Source organism: Nerophis lumbriciformis, linkage group LG24 (assembly GCF_033978685.3).
Source record: "Nerophis lumbriciformis linkage group LG24, RoL_Nlum_v2.1, whole genome shotgun sequence".
NCBI lineage: Eukaryota > Metazoa > Chordata > Actinopteri > Syngnathiformes > Syngnathidae > Nerophis > Nerophis lumbriciformis.
In genome coordinates this window covers 34980001-35003938 of record NC_084571.2, presented here as the reverse complement: position 1 = coordinate 35003938, position 23938 = coordinate 34980001, and positions in this window count along the sequence as shown.

Here is a 23938-nt window from a genome sequence, read left to right as displayed (position 1 = left end):
TTAGATAACAAGGCCCAGCCTGGGCCATCTCCTCACCTGTCGCTGTCTTCGAGGCCGGTCCTTGCATACCCCTCTCTGCGGCAGGCCCGCAAGCCACGCCCCCCTCCACAATTACATAGTACATGCAAAACTAAATGATATACAAAGAAGATAAAAGTAAAGGAAATTAAATGAGCAGGTATATATATATATATATATATATATATATATATATATATATATATATATATATATATATATATATATATATTCCTTGCGCACTAATTGACTGGAAGAGCACGCACTTGGCGCGATGATGTCATGTTATCGATGGAAAAATGCATTTTTAGACAATATGATTTACCTGAGCCGCTAGTAGACCCCGAGAGTAACAAGCGGTTGCCTTGTTGCCTTTCCATTAACAAAAATAAACTACTTTTTAGTATAAGTTTGCTGGTTTCAAGAAATGTAATGCCGAGCGTATATCATTATGTCAAGATAATGGCACTAGCATTTACTTTATTTAAGAATATTTTTCAACATACTGAGAAAAAAGATCTCACATTTGTTTTTTTTTATCAAGAAAAGTGCACTTGTTGTTAGTGAGCATGTTAGAATAATTGTTTGTAAGTTATCATAAAAAAACTTTGTGTTGAAATGACTTCCAGGTAAAAAGACAAAAGCTGTCTTTGAAACCTACCTCGTAAAACTCCACTGTGTAGGGGGAAAGCAAGATGAAAGGGTTCCTGTATTCTTTCATGTATGGTAATCAACAGAAAAATATTGTTCTAACCCAAGTACTTCAAAGCGGAGAGAACCAAGGATCTGCCCAATTTCCAGACGACCTCTTTTTTAAGTATTTTACGGACTCTTTTTGAACTATTTTATGGAACTCCTTTTGAACTAATTTACGACCTCTTCTTTTGAACTATTCTGTAACCAAAGGCAACGCTGTTTACGACCCACTTCCCTCTGGAAGTGGAAGCGGTGGTCAGGTGGTAGGAGAAAAGTCAAATAAAGAAGGAGGAGTGCAATCTTGTGGCAGAGCGTGCTGGAGATTGTACAAGAGTACAGTGTCCTGGCGTTTCTACTCAATTGAGTCCAAATTGAATTCTGTCTCTGTTTAATTCTTTGCCTCTTGTCTTGTTTAATAAATGTCATCAGTGTTTGAACCTGACAGAGAATATGCTTATTTTAAGGTATTTTGGGGTTCATTGAGGTTAGCTAATTAGGGCCCGCATGGCCCATTGTATAAGGACTCCCAAAGGGAGTCCTTATGCAATGGGACATAAGGACCTATTGAATTTGTAAGGTTTTATCATTATTATACCGGCCGCCTCTTTGAGCACTAATTTGACCCACTTAACATGCTTCAAAACTCACCATATTTGACCCACACATCAGGACCTGCGAAAATGGTCTTTTAATGAAAAAACCGAACCCCAAAATTGCGCTCTATGGCCCCCTAGGAAAAAAAAAACTAGACTGCCTGTAACTCCAACTAGGAAGGTCGGAGAGACATGAAACAAAAACCTCTATGTAGGTTTGACTTAGACCTAGTTTTCATAATTGTATATCCTCGGGCAAAAATCAACAGGAAGTTGGCAATTCCCCCTTCAAGGCAAAAAAGTACTAAAAACAGTCACTTTTGCCTCTTTAAGCTGTAATTTGACCCCCTTAACATGCTTCAAAACTCACCAAACTGAACGCACACATTAGGACTGGCAAAAATTGCGATCTAATAAAAAAACCTAACTCCAAATTTAAAAATTGCGCTCTAGAGCAATTTTTGAATAAAACTGAGAAAAAACTGCTCCTCGGAAGAAAAAAATTACAAAACTGCCTGTAACTCCCACTGGGAAGGTCGGAGAGACATGAAACAAAAACCTCTCCGTAGGTCTCACTTAGACCTACATTTCATAAATTGACAACCCCCAGCAAAAATCTACAAGAAGCTTGCTATTCCCCCTTCAACACAACATTTTTGTAAAAACCGGTCACCTTTCTTCAAACATTATCTCCTCTGAGCGCGTTTGTTGTTTCAGCTTCAAGCTAACACAGGAGAGAGATTGAACCCTTCTGATTAAAAGTTGGCGAAAGAGTTTTGATACCTGCTCCGGTTTTGATTTTATGACCCTTCAAAGAACCGCTGCGCTGATGCTGCTGCGCTGCTGTTTTTTTAAGATAGCTGCTTAAAAGCAGGATGCACCAGCGTGCCCACACAACACAGACTAGGTAGGTACACTAGACAAAAGTATTGGGACACTTATGACTATCACTGGACAAAAGTATTGGGACACTTAAGCCGAAAACTGGACAAAAGTATTGGGACATTTGGGACTACAACTTGACAAAAGTATTGGGACACTTACGACTAAAAGTAGACAACAGTATTGGGAAACTTAGGACTACCACTGGACAAAAGTATTGGGACACTTACACTGGACAAAAGTATTGGGACACTTGCGACTAAAACTTGACAAAAGTATTGGGACAGTTAGGACTAGCACCTGCCAATATACGCGGGCCCGACCAATGCTGCTTGAAGCTTTAATTTGACTTGTTTTGGAAAGTCTTGACAAGCCACATTTTTTGTTCCATTGGCAGATAATTTTGCTTAATTCAAGTAAATACCCCTAATTTTTTTATTAATTTCCCTTGGTTTTTTTTGTTTTTTTTTCATTTAATTTTTATTGACATTTAGCATCAGACATTCCTTTCCAGTACATCATATTCACATCAATCATATATCGATTGTCTGCCCTAAATGTCAAAATATTTTTGTTTATATCCCAGCCATATATTCCTTGCGCACTAATTGACTGAAAGAGCACGCACTTGGCGCGATGATGTCATGTTATCGATGGAAAAATGCATTTTTAGACAAAATGATTTGCCTGAACGGCTAGTAGAACCCGAGAGTAACAAGCGGTTGCCTTGTTGCCTTTCCATTAACAAAAATAAACTACTTTTTAGTATAAGTTTGCTGGTTTCAAGAAATGTAATGCCGAGCGTATATCATTATGTCAAGATAATGGCACTAGCATTTACTTCATTTAAGAATATTTTTCAACATACTGAGAAAAAATGTCTCACATTTGTTTTTTCTATCAAGAAAAGTGCACCTGTTATTAGTGAGCATGTTAGAATAATTGTTTGTAAGTTATCACAAAAAACTTTGTGTTGAAATGACTTCCAGGTAAAAAGACAAAAGCTGTCTTTGAGACCTACCTCGTAAAACTCCACTGTGTAGGGGGAAAGCAAGATGAAGGGGTTCCTGTGTTCTTTCATGTATGGTAATCAACAGAAAAATATTGTTCTAACCCAAGTACTTCAAAGCGGAGAGAACCAAGGATCTGCCCAATTTCCAGACGACCTCTTTTTGAAGTATTTTACGAGCTCTTTTTGAACTATTTTATGGAACTCCTTTTGAACTATTTTACGACCTCTTCTTTTGAACTATTCTGTAAACAAAGGCAACGCTGTTTACGACCCACTTCCCTCTGTAAGTGAAAGCGGTGGTCAGGTGGGAGGAGAAAGCCAAATAAAGAAGGAGGAGTGCAATCTTGTGGCAGAGCGTGCTGGAGATTGTACAAGAGTACAGTGTGTCCCGGCGTTTCTCCTCAATTGAGTCCAAATTGAATTCTGTCTCTTTTTAATTCTTTGCCTCTTGTCTTGTTTAATAAATGTCATCAGTGTTTGAACCTGACAGAGAATATGCTTATTTTAAGGTATTTTGGGGTTCATTGCCATCTTCGGGTTGGGGAGGAGACCCTGCCCCAAGTGGAGGAGTTCAAGTACCTCGGAGTCTTGTTCAAAAGTGAGGGAAGAGTGGATCGTGAGATCGACAGGCGGATCGGTGCGGCATCTTCAGTAATGCGGACGCTGTATCGATCCGTTGTGGTGAAGAAGGAGCTGAGCCGGAAGGCAAAGCTCTCAATTTACCGGTCGATCTACATTCCCATCCTCACCTATGGTCATGAGCTTTGGGTTATGACAGAAAGGACAAGATCACGGGTACAAGCGGCCGAAATGAGTTTCCTCCGCCGGGTGGCGGGGCTCTCCCTTAGAGATAGGGTGAGAAGCTCTGTCATCCGGGGGGAGCTCAAAGTAAAGCCGCTGCTCCTCCACATCGAGAGGAGCCAGATGAGGTGGTTCGGGCATCTGGTCAGGATGCCACCCGATCGCCTCCCTCGGGAGGTGTTTAGGGCACGTCCGACCGGTAGGAGGCCACGGGGAAGACCCAGGACACGTTGGCAAGACTATGTCTCCCGGCTGGCCTGGGAACGCCTCGGGATCCCCCGGGAGGAGCTGGACGAAGTGGCTGGGGAGAGGGAAGTCTGGGCTTCCCTGCTTAGGCTGCTGCCCCCGCGACCCGACCTCAGATAAGCGGAAGAAGATGGATGGATGGATGGATGGATGGGGTTCATTGAGGTTAGCTAATTTGACTTGTTTTGGAAAGTCTTGACAAGCCACATTTTTTGTTCCATTGACAGATAATTTTGCTTAATTCAAGTAAAATACCCCTCATTTTTGTATTAATTTCCCTTGTTTTTTTCGTTTTTTTTTCATTTTATTTTTATTGACATTTAGCATCAGACATTCCTTTCCAGTACATCATATTCACATCAATCATATATCTATTGTCTGCCCTAAATGTCAAAATATTTTTGTTTATATCCCAGCCATACCAATCAACCCCCCCCAAAAAAGAAAGAAACAACAAAAAAAACAAAGTAATATCTACAAATGAAAGAAAGAGGAAAAAAAATAAAAATAAATAAATAAATATAATAATACATTTCCCTTGTTTTTGAACACTGACTTTTTGCAGTGCGGAATGGACGCTCGCCTCGTGTCCTTTCTGCAAAAAAAAGCTTTCCACGTCATTGTGTTCATACGCTATTATGCAATATCATTGTTCCCCCTGTGGATCAATGACAAACACAGGTGGAGGTGGATGGAGACCACCTGTTGTGTGACATTTAAAAATTCATTTCCACTTCCAGGCTGTTTTATTTTATTTTTTTTTGTGTGGTTTTTTTTCCCCCCTCTTCATCCTTCCGAGGTTTGTCGTAATTTAGCGTGCAGCTGTTCAAGCAACACAGATGTGTGGGCGGGTAAAAAAAATAAAAAAAATGAAATAAAAAAACATCTCCCGGGCGTCCCTGAACGGGCCGAGAATCCTGGGTAATCTCCGGAGGCTGTTTGCTGTCGCTGTAGCTCTTGATGGGATTGCTATTGAGACGCTGGCGAGAAACGCCGACATCAAAGCCAAGTTGCTCCTTCTTGGATCCATAAAAGGAGCGCCCGGAATTAAGGCTTGTCTCGTATCTCCTCTCTGGCCTGCAGATGTTGTGGCTATAAGGCAAAAACAAGCAGGATTGAAGGGGGGGAGGGAAAAAGACGCAGTTCTCGGACACCTCATCCAACCGGTCCTGATATCGGGACTCGGGGATGCAAATGAATCGGACTAATTTCGGCATTTACTGCGCGGTGAGAGCAATTTGCAAAAGATGGAAGCTGCAGGTGCGGTAAAAAGGACAGATGGATGGTCGGGTGGCGGAAAAAGGAGATAAACGCCGCCATCATCGCCTGTGATAACGTCTGCATGCTTAATGTTCATCACTATCAAAATGACTTTAAAAGTCTTATATAAGTGTTATAATGAAGGCAACACATGATGTAAGTGTCTGTATTAACCTACTATCAAAATGACTTTAAAAGTCTTATATAAGTGTTATAATGAAGACAACACATAATGTAAGTGTCTATATTAGCCTACTATCAAAATTACTTTAAATGTCTTATATAAGTGTTAAAATGAAGGCAACACATGATGGAAGTGTCTATAATAGCTATATTAGCCTACTATCAAAATGACTTTAAAAGTCTTATATAGTTATTATAATGAAGGCAACACGTGATGTAAGTGTCTATATTAGCTATATTAGCCTACTACCAAAATGACTTTAAAAGTCTTATATAAGTGTTATAATGAAGGCAACACATAATGTAAGTGTCTATATTAGACTACTATCAAAATGACTTTACACGTCTTATATAGTTGTTATAATGAAGGCAACACATGATGTAAGTGTCTATATTAGCTCTATTAGCCTACTATCAAAATTACTTTAAAAGTCTTATATAAGTGTTATAATGAAGGCAACACATTATGTAAGTGTCTATATTAGCTTTATTAGCCTACTATCAAAATTACTTTAAAAGTCTTATATAAGTGTTATAATGAAGGCAACACATGATGTAAGTGTCTAAATTAGCTATAATAGCCTACTATCAAAATGACTTTAAAAGTCTTATATAAGTGTTATAATGAAGACAACACAAAATGTAAGTGTCTATATTAACCTACTATCAAAATGACTTTACACGTCTTATATAAGTGTTACAATGAAGGCAATACATGATGGAAGTGTCTATAATAGCTATATTAGCCTACTATCAAAATGACTTTAAAAGTCTTATATAGTTATTATAATGAAGGCATCACGTGATGTAAGTGTCTATATTAGCTATATTAGCCTACTACCAAAATGACTTTAAAAGTCTTATATAAGTGTTATAATGAAGGCAACACATAATGTAAGTGTCTGTATTAGCCTACTATCAAAATGACTTTACACGTCTTATATAGTTGTTATAATGAAGGCAACACATGATGTAAGTGTCTATATTAGCTCTATTAGCCTACTATCAAAATTACTTTAAAAGTCTTATATAAGTGTTATAATGAAGGCAACACATGATGTAAGTGTCTATATTAGCTATATTAGCCTAGTATCAAAATTACTTTAAAAGTCTTATATAAGTGTTATAATGAAGGCAACACATGATGTAAGTGTCTATATTAGCTATGATAGCCTACTATCAAAATGACTTTAAAAGTCTTATATAAGTGTTATAATGAAGGCAACACATAATGTAAGTGCCTATATTAGCCTACTATCAAAATGACTTTACACGTCTTATATAAGTGTTACAATGAAGGCAACACATGATGTAAGTGTTTATATTAGCTATATTAGCCTACTATCAAAATGACTTTAAACGTCTAATATAGTTGTTATAATGAAGGCAACACATGAAGTAAGTGTCTATATTAGCTATATTAGCCTACTATCAAAATGACTTTAAAAGTCTTATATAAGTGTTATAATGAAGGCAACACATGATGTAAGTGTCTATATTAGCTCTATTAGCCTACTATCAAAATGACTTTAAAAGTCTTATATAAGTGTTATAATGAAGGCAACACATGATGTAAGTGTCTAAATTAGCTATAATAGCCTACTATCAAAATGACTTTAAAAGTCTTATATAAGTGTTATAATGAAGGCAACACATAATAAGTGCCTATATTAGCCTACTATCAAAATGACTTTACACGTCTTATATAAGTGTTACAATGAAGGCAACACATGATGTAAGTGTCTATATTAGCTATATTAGCCTACTATCAAAATGACTTTACACGTCTTATGTAGTTGTTATAATGAAGGCAACACATGATGTAAGTGTCTATATTAGCTCTATTAGCCTACTATCAAAATTACTTTAAAAGTCTTATATAAGTGTTATAATGAAGGCAACACATGATGTAAGTGTCTATATTAGCTATATTAGCCTAGTATCAAAATGACTTTAAAAGTCTTATATAAGTGTTATAATGAAGGCAACACATGATGTAAGTGTCTAAATTAGCTATAATAGCCTACTATCAAAATGACTTTAAAAGTCTTATATAAGTGTTATAATGAAGGGAACACATAATAAGTGCCTATATTAGCCTACTATCAAAATGACTTTACACGTCTTATATAAGTGTTACAATGAAGGCAACACATGATGTAAGTGTCTATATTAGCTATATTAGCCTACTATCAAAATGACATTAAACGTCTAATATAGTTGTTATAATGAAGGCAACACATGATGTAAGTGTCTATATTAGCTATATTAGCCTACTATCAAAATGACTTTAAAAGTCTTATATAAGTGTTGTAATGAAGACAACACATAATGTAAGTGTCTATATTAGCTATAATAGCCTACTATCAAAATGACTTTAACAGTCTTATATAGGTGTTATAATGTAGGCAACACATGATGTAAGTGTCATAACGGCTCTTAAACTGGGAGTACATTATGTAAATACACCAGTGACGTGCGGTGAGGTTGATGGCTGGTGAGGCACTGACTTCATCACAGTCAGATTTACAAACATATGAACCCTAAAGAGTATCTTATTCACCATTTGATTGGCAGCAGTTAACGGGTTATGTTTAAAAGCTCATACCAGCATTCTTCCCTGCTTGGCACTCAGCATCAAGGCTTGGAATTGGGGGTTAAATCACCAAAAATGATTCCCAGGCGCGGCGCCGCTGCTGCCCACTGCTCCCCTCACCTCCCAGGGGGCGATCAAGGGGATGGGTCAAATGCAGAGGACAAATTTCACCACACATAGTGTGTGTGTGACAATCATTGCTACTTTAACTTAACTTTAACTTTACACATACAAACTGTAGCACACAAAAAAGCACATTTAATAAAAAAAACGTTATTATGGTCTTACCTTTACTTAGAAATTAAGTCCATGCGCCGCAACTGAAGCCCTCACTTCAACTTTCCACGTGCAAGATTGAATCTATTTAAAAAAGTGTAACCGAGGGTTTATAAATGTCGCCTATACTGTATGAAACTACAAAATAACAAACACGGAGGCTCCAGTTTACACGAGGACCACTTTATTTACCTTCTTTCAAAAACCTCCGCAACGTGACTGTCACGGCTTGGTAAAAGGATAGGACTCAGATGCAGAGTAGGGAACTTAGACAGGCTTTTATTTTGACAGCTTCCTTTTCACCTCCAAAGTCAAGGATTACAATATCTATTTATCCAAAAACTACCCGGCAAAAAAGGTTCCAAAAAATAGGAACAACCAAAATTCGCTCCGAACGGAGGAAAACACAAAAGCAAAGACGAACTATAATTAATATATGCTATAAAATGTATAAACAAAAAACGCTCCAACAGGAGGAAGAAACAACAACTATGAAAAATTCTACACTATCTAATCTAATAAAGTATTAACAAAAATTGTCACTCAAAAATGTGAGGAAAGAATGAAAAATAACTGAAACTTACCACTTCGGCTGAATAAACTACATAACAAAAAATCACTCTGCTGAGGAGGAAGAAAGGAAAACTCAAAATAGCAACGAAGGGATTCAGAATCAAAGAACATAAGCACAAGACGAGGCAAGGCAAGACAAGGCATGGACATGGGCATGGATGCTAGAGAGTACGAATAAACGAAACAATCTGGCACAGAACAAAGGAAGGAGTGGGCTTATAAGACACATGAGGGTAATAGGGAACAGGTGGAAACAATTAGGGAATCGGGATGACGTCAGACTGATGACACAAAAGGAAGGGCAAGTGACCTGAAACGAGAGGAGAGTTACTTTTCAAACTAAAACATGCACATCACAAGACAGAAAAAACCAAGACAAGACATCCCTCACCGCGGTGTGACAGTGACATCACTTCCGCTCTTAGCGCCTTCAAAATAAGAGCTCAAGGCATATACTGTATAACAGCGCATAACAGGAACTTAACATCACAAAGCCCATGAAAATAGGTTACAAAAGTTATTTAATAAGAAGCCAAAAAGTGCAAAAACAATAATGTTCGTGTTGGAGGAGTTGTGAATTAGATACACCTGCAGTCTGCAGGTGCACCTAATGTCGTGGCCCTGCAGTCATTCACAACTCCTCCAACACGAACGTTATTGTTTTTGCACTTTTTGGCTTCTTATGAAATAATTGTTTTAAATAGATTCAATCTTGCACGTGGAAAGTTTAAGTGTGGGCTTTAGTTGATACAACAATTCTACGGCGAGGGTGCAGGAGGCGAGCCTCAGCCAGTGCGTCTTTTGCAGCCGTTTTATGATCGCTCAGCACAAGAAATACTTTACACACATACAGTTGTTGACAAAATACACTGTACATTATATACCTCAGCTAACTAAACTATGGAAATGTATAATATAATTCATATAGCAATACGGTCTCACTGCACAGCAGGCCAGCAGTTAGCCGAGTCCGGAATCCATGTTGAGGCACTGAGTGACGTGCCTCAACTGGCTGCTGATCACCGCACCGTCTCTTCTCAGTATTTGAACGGCAAATGTGAAAATTCAGCGATTTTGAATAAAAATAATCTAAAACTGGTGAAGTTAAATGGAAAATAACTTTATAGTATAATAATAACCAAAGATCCTTGGGTGAATAATGTAAACTCTCTATACCGGTATGTTTTAGTGCTTTCATGGCGAGTTTACTGACAGATATAAGTAAGAACTTTACACTACTTTATATTAGAAATGGCAACATAACAAGGAAGTAGAGAAAAAGAAGAAGCTTATCGACTACGGTGTCGGCACGGACGCGCGCAATTTTTCAGGATTTATGCAGATCCCAAATACAGATCAGCAGTTACCATAAGGTAAGAAAAGTTGATTTTGCATAACATTGCGAAACAAAACACCAGATAATATGTCTTACCTTACACACACCTTAATAATACTTTGTGGAGGGGGGGCGTGGCCTGCGGGCCTGCCGCGGAACAAAGTGTGCCAGGACCGGCCTCGAAGACAACGACAGGTGCTTAGATGGCCCAGGTGGGCCTTGTTATCTAATCACCCGTCGCCTTGATTAGCAGCAGGCGTGATGAGACGAGTTAGTCAGCAGACAAAGACACTTTGCTAAAAAGCAAAAGCCTCTGCACCTGTTATGAAAATAAAACCGTGTTATACCCTGAAATTCCTGGCTCTCCTGGCAGTGTGTGGTGGTCCAAAGAACCCACTAGAGGGCAACCTCTACATACTCTACATAGCTTATTGACTACGGCATCGGCACAGACTACAATGGCGGACGTGCGCAAATTTTCAGGATTTATGCAGATCCCAAATACAGATCAGCAGGTACCAGAAGGTAAGAAAAGTTGCTTTTGCATAATATTGCGAAACAAAACGCCAGATAATATGTCTTACCTTATACACACACCATAATAATACTCCTATGTTGAAGCACAGTACAATCCATCAAGCGGTGTGGCTTCATAGCTTACCAAAGTCGTACCAAAACATTGTGATAGAGTTTTGAGTGCCGTGTGTAATGTTCTATATTTTCAATGGAACATATAAAATGTTGGTGTTGTTTACTTCATATTGCCATCATAGTGTAGTCTACACGTATCTCTTATGTTTGACTGCCATCTACTGGTCACACTTATCATTTCACTATGTACCAAATAAAATTGCTTCGAGGTCGGTTAACAAAACCAGAATTATTCCGTACATTAGGCGCACTGTCGAGTTTTGAGGAAAAAGAAAAAAATGATTTTAAGTGCGCCTTATAGTCCGGAAAATACGGTGCTTTAATTTACTTTCACAAAAAACAAAAAAAACACTGATTTTTAAGACGTTGCGACTTTTATTTTATTTTGTAGTAGTAGCCACTTCCTCTTGGTCAACTTTTTTTGTTTTCACTTCATCAACGTGAGCGTGCGAGTGACGTCTGGGCCACAATGGGGCCACATTGGGGCCACAATGAGGCCACATTGGGGCCTCTGAACGTTTACCCTGGAGTCTGATTGTGGACGTCTCTGAGTGTGGGAGGGTTCTCCTGGTGCCGACAGATCTTTCGTGAGCCCGGTAGACAGGCTGGAGCAAGTATGGTGTACTTTCCAGCAATATATATTTAAGACTTTTCAGTCCGGCGTGTCTCTGTTCGTGCTCTCTCTCTCTCTGTCTCCAACTCCAACCACGTGTCTCGGTCCGGCTGCTGCTAATAAGGGCGACAGGTGATTAGATAACCAGCCCCAGCTGGGCAATCCACTCACCTGCCGCTGGCTTCGAGGCAGACCACGCCCCCCTCCACACTGATAAAAATCACATTTTACTTGCAGTGTAAACAATCAGCTGGAAAAAACAATCAGATCTAAAAAAAAAAAAAAAATCAGATTTGGGCCACTTTGTGTAAACTTAGTCCATGACAGTCGTGCTTGTTGTCACTGTAGCTCCTGTTCTTGTTCCTGTTCCTGCCCCGTGAGTCGTACCGTCCGAGGAAATCAAGTTTTCATGAGCTTTGTCCGCACTTCCATGTTGCACTTCTCCTTTCATTCTCTTTAATTCCCTCCGTGCTGGCGTAACGCTCCGCCTCATTGAATGGCGTCACGATGCCACATGTTCCCAGGCAGAACAACACAGAATATCAAGTGCGGCGTGAACTGTCAGGCGCCCTCCAACGGATCATCAGACTGCCAAGAGATTATTCACGGTGTCAGACAATTGTGGAGGACGCGACTTGTGGAAGTCACGCGTGGGCGCGAGCAGACAACATCAATACCCTCCACGAAGTGGCTGCTTCAGGTGGTCGCAATGGCCCCCCCGCTCCCACTGCTTCCACGAGAAAAAAAAAAAAAAAATACAAATACAAGAAGCACTTCCGCCGCTCCTTCACCGCCTTTTTAAGCGTCAAAAATAGTGTTTCAGACACGCTTAACGAGGTAAGGAACTTCACCTGGTTACGTTTGTGCAATTCAACGGGTGTAAAAAGGAGTAGCAAGAGCTTATTTGACTCATTCTGCATGTGACCCAATTTTATATTTATGCAAATTTTTATCTATATTTTTTAATCGAATTTGAATTTAATTTGATGCATGTTGTTGCGTCTGACCAGTCTTCCCTCTCAGGGAATCAAAGTCACTGGTCAATCCCAAGTTCTTTAGATGACATATATGCTGAGTAAGAAGGACCATCAGGACAGAATAGGAATATTATCAAGTTTTACTAAAACTTTAGGAGACCAGTCCAATTGTCCTTTCATATCGACATCTCAAAATGGTCGGCCGTTCAAACGGGCAAAGCCAACATATTGAATGCGCAAACAGTCACCCCCCCCCGCCCCCAGAAAGGAATGCATCCTCTTTGTTCTAATACAGATAAGATAAGAAGGGAGTACTCCAAATCACACATTCCAACCCCTCAAGACACTACACAGACATCTGCAGACAAAGAGAGACAAGTATACAGAGTATAAATGGAAAAATACTATCTACGTCAAACACGACTATGAATAAAGAAATAACTCTTAAACATACAGTATATGCATTCTCCACAATGTTTAGTTAAAATTGATGGGAAATAAAGTGTTCAATGATTATTTAGACTTAGACTTAGACTAACTTTATTGATCCATTAGTGAAATTGTTCCACACCGTAGGCGCCGGTCTACATTTCTGCCAGTGTGTGTGTATTAGTGTTGTCCCGATACCAATATTTTGGTATGTACGTGTATGTATGTATATGTGTATATATATATATATATATAAAATCTATATATAAAATCTCCTGATGATTGAGGGTACCCCCCCTCATGAAACAGGCCTGTAGAGATGAAATAGTCTTGTGATTTTTTTCCCCACACATACATATATATATATATATATATATATATATATATATATATATATATATATATGCATGTATGTATGTATTTACTGTATATATGTATGCATGTGTGTATATATATATATATATATATATGTATGTATATATATATATATATATATATATATATATATATATATATACACATATATATATATATATATATATATATATATATATATACACACATATATATATATATATATATATATATATATATATATACACACATATATATATATATATATATATATATATATACACACATATATATATATATGTATACATGTATGTATGTATGCATGTATATATGTATGCATGTGTGTATATATATATATATATATATATATATGCATGTATGTATGTATTTACTGTATATATGTATGCATGTGTGTATATATATATATATATATATATGTATGTATATATATATATATATATATATACACACATATATATATATATATATATATATATATATACACATATATATATATATATATATATATATATATATATAAATATATATATATATATATGTATACATGTATGTATGTATGCATGTATATATGTATGCATGTGTGTATATATATGTATGTATATATATATATAATGTATATATATATATATATATACACACACGCATACATACATACATATATGTATATATATATATATATATATATATATATATATATACATGCATACATACATACATATATATGTATAAATATATATATACACATGCATACATAATACATATATATGTATCACTATATATGTATATATATATACATGCATACATACATATGTATATATATATTACATACGAAGGGAATAAGCGGTAGAATATATATATATATATATATATATATATATATATATATATATATATATATATATATATATATATATATATATATATATATATATATAAATATATATATATATATATATATATATATATATATATATATATATATATATATATATATATATATATATATATATATATATACTGTACATCTATGTAATTTAAAAGGTTTGGTCCAGACTAGAGTATGCAGCCGAAAGGCAACAACCTCTCCTTTGACCAATGCTTATGAAATACTAATCAGCTGTTGCTCATTAGTATTTGTGAAGCGTCCCATGAGGCCAAAGGCGATATTTGAGCACTACTCACGTCTCACATTAACACCACAATGACGTTGGGTCAGATAGCGGCTTTCGCGCTAAAAAAAAAGAGTCCAATACAAATGCAGTACATCTGGAATATTGATGTGGAATTCTAATTGTCTCCATGTGTATGATGAAGACAGGGAACTCTATTAACATGCAATAGGTTGTTTTGCTTGTTAGACTAATGGAAAAGGCTGCCCACGTCCGGGAGAAGGTGCATTGTTCCCCCCCCTGACCCTCGCTGTGAGTTAATTGCAAACTCTCTCAAAGCCTCGCCCCAAGTTTGCACGTCCGTCAATTTTCTCTTGGACTTTCTACGTCCGATGCATTTTGTCTGTGGTTAATCCTAATGGAGCATATTGTCCACGCGGCTTACGTTGTTTCTTATTTTTAGCATGCTGAGGGAGAATGCTAATGCCATTTCTGCAATTGAAATAGGAGATAAACAAGTGTGCAGATCTGGTTTGGCCTGCAGAGCCCCGGTAATGCTTGACTTGTCACTACAGCCCCACTAATTGGCCCCTAGGTGAGAGCAAGAAGGGGCTTTAGGGGCTTTTTTTCCCTTTTTTCTCCACCTCTATTCTCTGCAATTCCACTGTGGTTTAATTTTAATATCTTTGCACGCCAATAAAAGAATAAAAAGAGTGCTGCCTGTTAAATGTAAATCTGCACAAGCTCATCTGATAAAGGCAGAGCGTCACGCTATTATGCCTAATTTCCGGAGAGTTCCAATGAAATACTTTTTAATGAGTCTTTTTTTTTTCCCCCCCCGCACTAAAACAGAAACTCTTGCTTAGTTTATAAACACATTCAATGTGGAATGCGGTGCAATTTGGGGTTCAAACAAACATTTTTTTGAGCATAAAATCAAAGCGTTGCGAGTCTTGTGAGATGTCAGGATGTTGCCTCCAGCCACGACTGTTCAGTTCAGTTCGGTTTTTTTGGAACATGCATACGATACAATGTCATGCATCACATATTTATTTCCAGTTGTTTCATTACAGCACGTCCGAAAAGGAGTAGGAAGAAGCTGAGCTTATTTAATCCTACCCCTTCTCATACCACATACTTGCCAACCTTGAGACCTCCGATTTCGGGGGGCGGGGAAAGCGGGCGTGGTTGGGGGCGTGGTTAAGAGGGGAGGAGTATATTTACAGCTAGGATTCACCAGTCAAGTATTTCATATATATATATATATATATATAAGAAATACTAAGTCAAGTATTTCATATATATATATATATATATATATATATATATATATATATATATATATATATATATATATATATATATATGTCTTAATAAGGTTATCCAAAAAATATTGCTCGATACCGTAGTAGAGCGCAATATATGTATGTGTGGGAAAAAAATCACAAGACTATTTCATCTCTACAGGCCTGTTTCATGAGGGGGGGTTCCCTCAATCATCAGGAGAAATCTCCTGATGATTGAGGGAACCCCCCCTCATGAAACAGGCCTGTAGAGATGAAATAGTCTTGTGATTTTTTTCCCACACATACATATATATATCAATCAATCAATCAATCAATGTTTATTTATATAGCCCTAAATCACAAGTGTCTCAAAGGGCTGCACAAGCCACAACGACATCCTCGGTACAAAGCCCACATAAGGGCAAGGAAAAACTCACCCCAGTGGGACGTCGATGTGAATGACTATGAGAAACCTTGGAGAGGACCGCATATGTGGGTAACCCCCCCCCCCCCCCCTCTAGGGGGACCGAATGCAATGGATGTTGAGTGGGTCTAACATAATATTGTGAGAGAACAGTCCATAGTGGATCCAACATAACAGTAAGAGTCCAGTCCACAGTGGAGACGGGTCAGCAGCGCATAGATGTTCCCAACCGATACACAGGCGAGCGGTCCACTCCGGGTCCCGACCCCGGACAGCCAGCACCCCATCCATGGCCACCGGACCTGAGTGTCTCCCCCTCCACAAGGGATAGGGGGGAGCAGAGGAGAGAAGAAAAGAAACGGCAGATCAACTGGTCTAAAAAGGGGGTCTATTCAAAGGCTAGAGTATACAAATTAGTTTTAAGATGGGACTTAAATGTTTCTACTGAGGTGGCATCTCTAATTGTTACCGGGAGGGCATTCCATAGTACTGGAGCCCGAATAGAAAACGCTCTATAGCCCGCAGACTTTTTTTGGGCTCTGGGAATCACTAATAAGCCAGAGTTCTTTGAACGCAGATTTCTTGTCGGGACATATGGTATATATATATATATATATATATATATATATATATATATATATATATATATATATATATATATATATATATATATATATATATATATATATATATATATATATGTATATATTCCTATATATATATATATATATATATATATATATATAGGAAATACTTGAATTTCAGTGTTCATTTATTTACACATAACACTCATCTACTCATTGTTGAGTTAAGGGTTGAATTGTCCATCCTTGTTCAATTTGTCACTATTTTTCTAACCATGCTGAACACCCTCACTGATGATGCATTGCTGTGTGGCACGCACAAAAGTGCTTTCATCAAATGCACTAGATGGCAGTATTGTCCTGTTTAAGAGTGTCACAACATTGCTGTTTACGGCAGACGAACTGCTTTACGGTAGACAAAAACGTGACTGCTGTTGTTGTGTGTTGTTGCCGCGCTGGGAGGACGTTAATGAAACTGCCTAACAATAAACCCACATAAGAAACCAAGAACTCGCCCTCCATCATTCTACAGTTATAGCGTGATTGTGTGCCTGAATTTCGGGAGATTTCCGGGAGAAAATTTGTCCCGGGAGGTTTTCGGGAGAGGCGCTGAATTTCGGGAGTCTCCCGGAAAATCCGGGAGGGTTGGCAAGTATGTCATACCATAGCAATTTTATCCCATTTCCTTGTTCTCTGTGACAGAACAGTGAATGAATGAATAATAAATATTTAATATACCATAGTACGTAAACAAGTATTAAATACATAAATAATCACTATCTAAAAAAAAAAAAAAATGTTCATCATGATTGTTCTTCTGTGTACTTTGTGAACACTTGTACAAACCCCGTTTCCATATGAGTTGGGAAATTGTGTTAGATGTAAATATAAACGGAATACAATGATTTGCAAATCATTTTCAACCCATATTCAGTTGAATATGTTACAAAGACAACATATTTGATGTTCAAACTGATGGACATTTTTTTTTTTTGCAAATAATCATTAACTTTAGAATTTGATGCCAGCAACACGTGACAAAGAAGTTGGGAAAGGTGGCAAAAAATACTGATAAAGTTGAGGAATGCTCATCAAACACTTATTTGGAACATCCCACAGGTGAACAGGAAAATTGGGAACAGGTGGGTGCCATGATTGGGTATAAAAGTAGATTCCATGAAATGCTCAGTCATTCACAAACAAGGATGGGGCGAGAGTCACCACTTTGTCAACAAATGCGTGAGCAAATTGTTGAACAGTTTAAGAAAGACTTTTCTCAACCAGCTATTGCAAGGAATTTAGGGGTTTCACCATCTACAGTCCGTAATATCATCAAAGGGTTCAGAGAATCTGGAGAAATCACTGCACGTAAGCAGCTAAGCCCGTGATCTTCGATCCCTCAGGCTGTACTGCGACATCAGTGTGTAAAGGATATCACCACATGGGCTCAGGAACACTTCCGAAACCCAGTCAGTAACTACAGTTGGTCGCTACATCTGTAAGTGCAAGTTAAAACTCTCCTATGGAAGGCGAAAACCGTTTATCAACAATACCCAGAAATGCCGTCGGCTTTGCTGGGCCTGAGCTCATCTAAGATGGACTGATACAAAGTGGAAAAGTGTTCTGTGGTCTGACGAGTCCACATTTCAAATTTTTTTTGGAAACTGTGGACGTTGTGTCCTCCGGACCAAATAGGAAAAGAACCATCCAGATAGTTATAGGCGTAAAGTTGAAAAGCCAGCATCTGTGATGGTACGGGGGTGTATTAGTGCCCAAGACATGGGTAACTTACACATCTGTGAAGGCGCTATTAGTGCTGAAAGGTACATACAGGTTTTGGAGCAACATATGTTGCCATCCCAGCAACGTTACCATGGACGCCCCTGCTTATTTCAGCAAGACAATGCCAAGCCACGTGTTACATCAACGTGGCTTCATAGTAAAAGAGTGCGGGTACTAGACTGGCCTGCCTGTAGTCCAGACCTGTCTCCCATTGAAAATGTGTGGCGCATTATGAAGCCTAAAATACCACAACGGAGACCCCCGGACTGTTGAACAACTTAAGCTGTACATCAAGCAAGAATGGGAAAGAATTCCACCTGAGAAGCTAAAAAAATGTGTCTCCTCAGTTCCCAAACGTTTACTGAGTGTTGTTAAAAGGAAAGGCCATGTAACACAGTGGTGAACATGCCCTTTCCCAACTACTTTGTCACGTGTTGCAGCCATGAAATTCTAAGTTAATTATTATTTGCAAAAAAAAAAAAAAGTTTATGAGTTTGAACATCAAATATCTTGTCTTTGTAGTGCATTCAATTGAATATGGGTTGAAAAGGATTTGCAAATCATTGTATTCCGTTTATATTTACATCTAACACAAGTTCCCAACTCATATGGAAACGGGGTTTGTAATTTGAAACTGTATCATAATGGTGCTTTGTTTGATTTCTTTGCTTAAACCATCCCATAATTTAATTCCACATACAGATACGCTAAAGGTTTTAAATGTTGTACACACATACAAATGTTTAAATTACATTTTCCTCTAAGCAAAACGGCAGATATCGTCTCCTAATAGGTGCCATTTTAGGGTCCATAATAACTAAATAATAATACCCAAATGTTGAAGCACAGTACGTCTGACTATGGTAGCCGTAGTGCTGCGACCATCCATCAAACGGTGCGGCTTCGTAGCTTACCAAAGTCGTACTAAAACATTATGACGGATTTTTGAGCGCTTTGTATTGTTTTATATTCTCAATGAAACATCAAAGTTTTGGTGTTGCTTGCTTCCAGATACATGCTAGCGTCATTTATTGAACCGGCGTCAACCCGCAGTCCATGCATATCTATTTTGTGTGACTTCCATTGTTACATGTGTCAAATAAAATTGCTTTGAGGTCCAGAATTAATCTACAAACTAGGCACACCGGATTATAAGGCATACTGTAAATTTTTGAGAAAATTAAAGGATTTTAAGTGTGCCTCTATAGTCCAAAAATACGGTAGTTTTTGCTTTTGTTTAGTTATTGTGCACTAGCCACTTTATTTTATTCAAAAAAATCGGTATGTAGCTTTTAATACCACGTCTGATTTACAACAATACTAGCAAATTTTTAATTTAATAAGATAATCTTCATAAAAATTGTGTTATTGGTATGGTATATTATCAGTTTGATAATCTATTGTTAAGTATCAGATCAGGACTTTAAAGGCATACAACTGAAAATCAGCTAAAAATGTTGATTCTGGACATCTCTACTTGAGATATATGCCGTTTTTTTTTTTTTATATTTACCTATCTTGACCAGTAGTATAGGTTGAAGTGTGTTTAACACAGAAAAAAGTAAATACCGTATTTTTCGGAGTATAAGTCGCACTGGAGTATAAGTCGCACCTGCCGAAAATGCATAATAAAGAAGGAAAAAAAAAATATATATATATATAAGTTGCAATGGAGCCCGGCCAAACTATGAAAAAAACTGCGACTTATAGTCCGAAAAATACGGTAATATCAAAGTGGTTTGCGTTGCCTGTCTTCTTTGCGATGCCGCCACCTAATATACATGCCAATCAATCAATCAAAGTTTACTTATATAACCCTTAATCACAAATGTCTCAAAGGGCTGCAGATGCGAGGACCCCCCACCCCCGAGAGGGGTTGGGGGTCATGTTATGTTCGGATGTACATTGTGGACGCCGTCTTTGCTCCACAGTAAGTCTTTGCTGTCGTCCAGCATTCTGTTTTTGTTTACTTTGTAGCCGGTTCAGTTTTAGTTTCGTTCTGCATAGCCTTCCCTAAGCTTCAATGCCGTTTCTTAGGGACACTCACCTGTTGTTTATTTTTGGTTTAAGCATTAGACCCCTTTTTACCTGCACGCTGCCTCCCGCTGTTTCCGACATCTACAAAGCAATTAGCTACCGACTGCCACCTACTGAAATGGAAGAGTATTACACGGTTACTCTGCCGAGCTCTAGACAGCACCGACACTCAACAACAACACATCATTTGGATAGGATAGGATAGGATAGGATAGGACTTTATTGTCATTGCACAAGTACAACAAAACTATGTTTTCAGCACAAACCCGTTCAAGTTTAGACAAACAAAGGGGTAGAAAAAGGTAAAATGCTGGGGAAGAAGATGAGTAAAAAAATACAATCTAGACTGGGCTCCTAAGGGGGCCTAGTCTGGATTGGGAAAAAAAGTCCATGTAATGCACACATAAACACGTTACATTTAATCACGACAACTCGCAACAGAGGGGCGGGGAGTTGGGACCCTGGAGGTCAACTGCTGCTATGAAGCGCTGCCAGCCGTCCATCACTCCGAGGGGAAACAAGCGGTGGTGAAGGCGTGGGGTGAGGGAGGAGGGGTGTGCGTGTATGTGCCCATTGTCTTGGGTGTGATGATGTAATGTTCATAGACTGGGGCCGTTCTGCATGCAAGCAGAAGTTCAACTCCAGGTGTCGTTGACAGACTACAACTACTGGTTTGCAAAATTTTTTTTTTAACCCAAATAGGCGAAATTAGATAATCTCCCACGGCACACCAGACTGTATCTCACAGTGGTTGAAAAACACTGATGTAGACCACAAGGAAGTGGTTTCCTTTAAAGGGGAACATTATCACCAGACCTACATAAGCGTCAATATATACCTTGATGTTGCAGAAAAAAGACCACATATTTTTTTAACCGATTTCCGAACTCTAAACGGGTGAATTTTGGCGAATTAAACGCCTTTCTAATATTCGCTCTCGGAGCGATGACGTCACAACGTGACGTCACATCGGGAAGCAATGCGCCATTTTCTCAAACACCGAGTCAAATCAGCTCTGTTATTTTCCGTTTTTTCGACTGTTTTCCGTACCTTGGAGACATCATGCCTCGTCGGTGTGTTGTCGGAGGGTGTAACAACACGAACAGGGACGGATTCAAGTTGCACCAGTGGCCCAAAGATGCGAAAGTGGCAAGAAATTGGACGTTTGTTCCGCACGCTTTACCGACGAAAGCTATGCTACGACAGAGATGGCAAGAATGTGTGGATATCCTGCGACACTCAAAGCAGATGCATTTCCAACCATAAAGTCAAAGAAATCTGCCGCCAGACCCCCATTGAATTTGCAGGAGTGTGTGAGCAATTCAGGGACAAAGGACCTCGGTAGCATGGCAAGCAATGGCGGCAGTTTGTTCCCGCAGACGAGCGAGCTAACCCCCCTATCGACCCTAGCTTCCCTGGCCTGCTGACATCAACTCCAAAACTGGACAGATCAGCTTTCAGGAAAAGAGTGCGGATGAGGGTATGTCTACAGAATATACTAATTGATGAAAATTGGGCTGTCTGCACTCTCAAAGTGCATGTTGTTACCAAATGTATTTCATATGCTGTAAACCTAGTTCATAGTTGTTAGTTTCCTTTAATGCCAAACAAACACATACCAATCGTTGGTTAGAAGGCGATCGCTGAATTCGTCCTCGCTTTCTCCCGTGTCGCTGGCTGTCGTTTCATTTTCGTCGGTTTCGCTTGCATACGGTTCAAACCGATATGGCTCAATAGCTTCAGTTTCTTCTTCAATTTCGTTTTCGCTATCTGCCTCCACACTACAACCATCCGTTTCAATACATGCGTAATCTGTCGAATCGCTTAAGCCGCTGAAATCCGAGTCTGAATCCGAGCTAATGTCGCTATAGCTTGCTGTTCTATGCGCCATGTTTGTTTGTGTTGGCTTCACTATCAATCAATCAATCAATCAATGTTTATTTATATAGCCCTTAATCACAAGTGTCTCAAAGGGCTGCACAAGCCACAACGACATCCTCGGTACAAAGCCCACATAAGGGCAAGGAAAAACTCACCCCAGTGGGACGTCGATGTGAATGACTATGAGAAACCTTGGAGAGGACCGCATATGTGGGTAACCCCCCCCCCTCTAGGGGAGACCGAAAGCAATGGATGTCGAGTGGGTCTGACATAATATTGTGAGAGTCCAGTCCATAGTGGATCCAACATAATAGTAAGAGTCCAGTCCATAGTGGGGCCAGCAGGACACCATCCCGAGCGGAGACGGGTCAGCAGCGCAGAGATGTTCCCAGCCGATGCACAGGCGAGCGGTCCACCCCAGGTCCCGACTCTGGACAGCCAGCACTTCACTATGTGACGTCACAGGAAAATGGACGGGTGGTTAAAATCAGGCACTTTGAAGCTTTTTTTAGGGATATTGCGTGATGGGTAACATTTTGAAAAAAACTTCGAAAAATATAATAAGCCACTGGGAACTGATTTTTAATGGTTTTAACCATTCTGAAATTGTGATAATGTTAATGCACCCTTATAATCCGGTGTGCCCTATGGTTCGGAAAATACTGTAGTTTTACTTTATTGCACGGTATTTTCTACACACCACCACTACAGTTAATACATGTATAACGATGGTGACAGCTTGACCCTGGAGCAGATTAATTCTCCTATAGCACAATTGCTTCCAATAGTTTAAAACTGCCTTTGCAAGAAACCTAGTGTTGGTTGCTTCTGACAGATCACTCACCATCCCCGAGTCCCGGGGGCCGGCGGCTCTGGTGCCGACTGACAGCGTGTGGAGACTGGCAGCCCCCGGGGAGTTCCCAATCAACTGGCGAGCCGAGACCCAGGCTGTCAGATAAATCTCTGCCAAAGTTTGGCGGTTATTTTTGAAACCATGTGATCTCAGCCGCGTATTATCCCCGCATATTTAGAAGGTTGTTTTCAGCGTTAGGGTCCACATGTTCTCTGTACTGGCACAACACAGAACCCACCTTTCCGTGGGCGTTGCGGGCCTAAAATAGCCTGGAATAAATGCAAAGGGCCGTGCCGGTGTGGGCGATGTGGCTACAGGTAACAGCAAACCCAGGAGATGAAATAAAACATCTAAGCAAGCCAAGTTTGAGTAATAGTTCCCTGAGTGGCAGGCTTCAAAAAATGTGAAAGTGAAAGTTGTATCCAATGCAGTGTGGGCTCTTTGGGGTTCGGAGGTTCAGGTGAC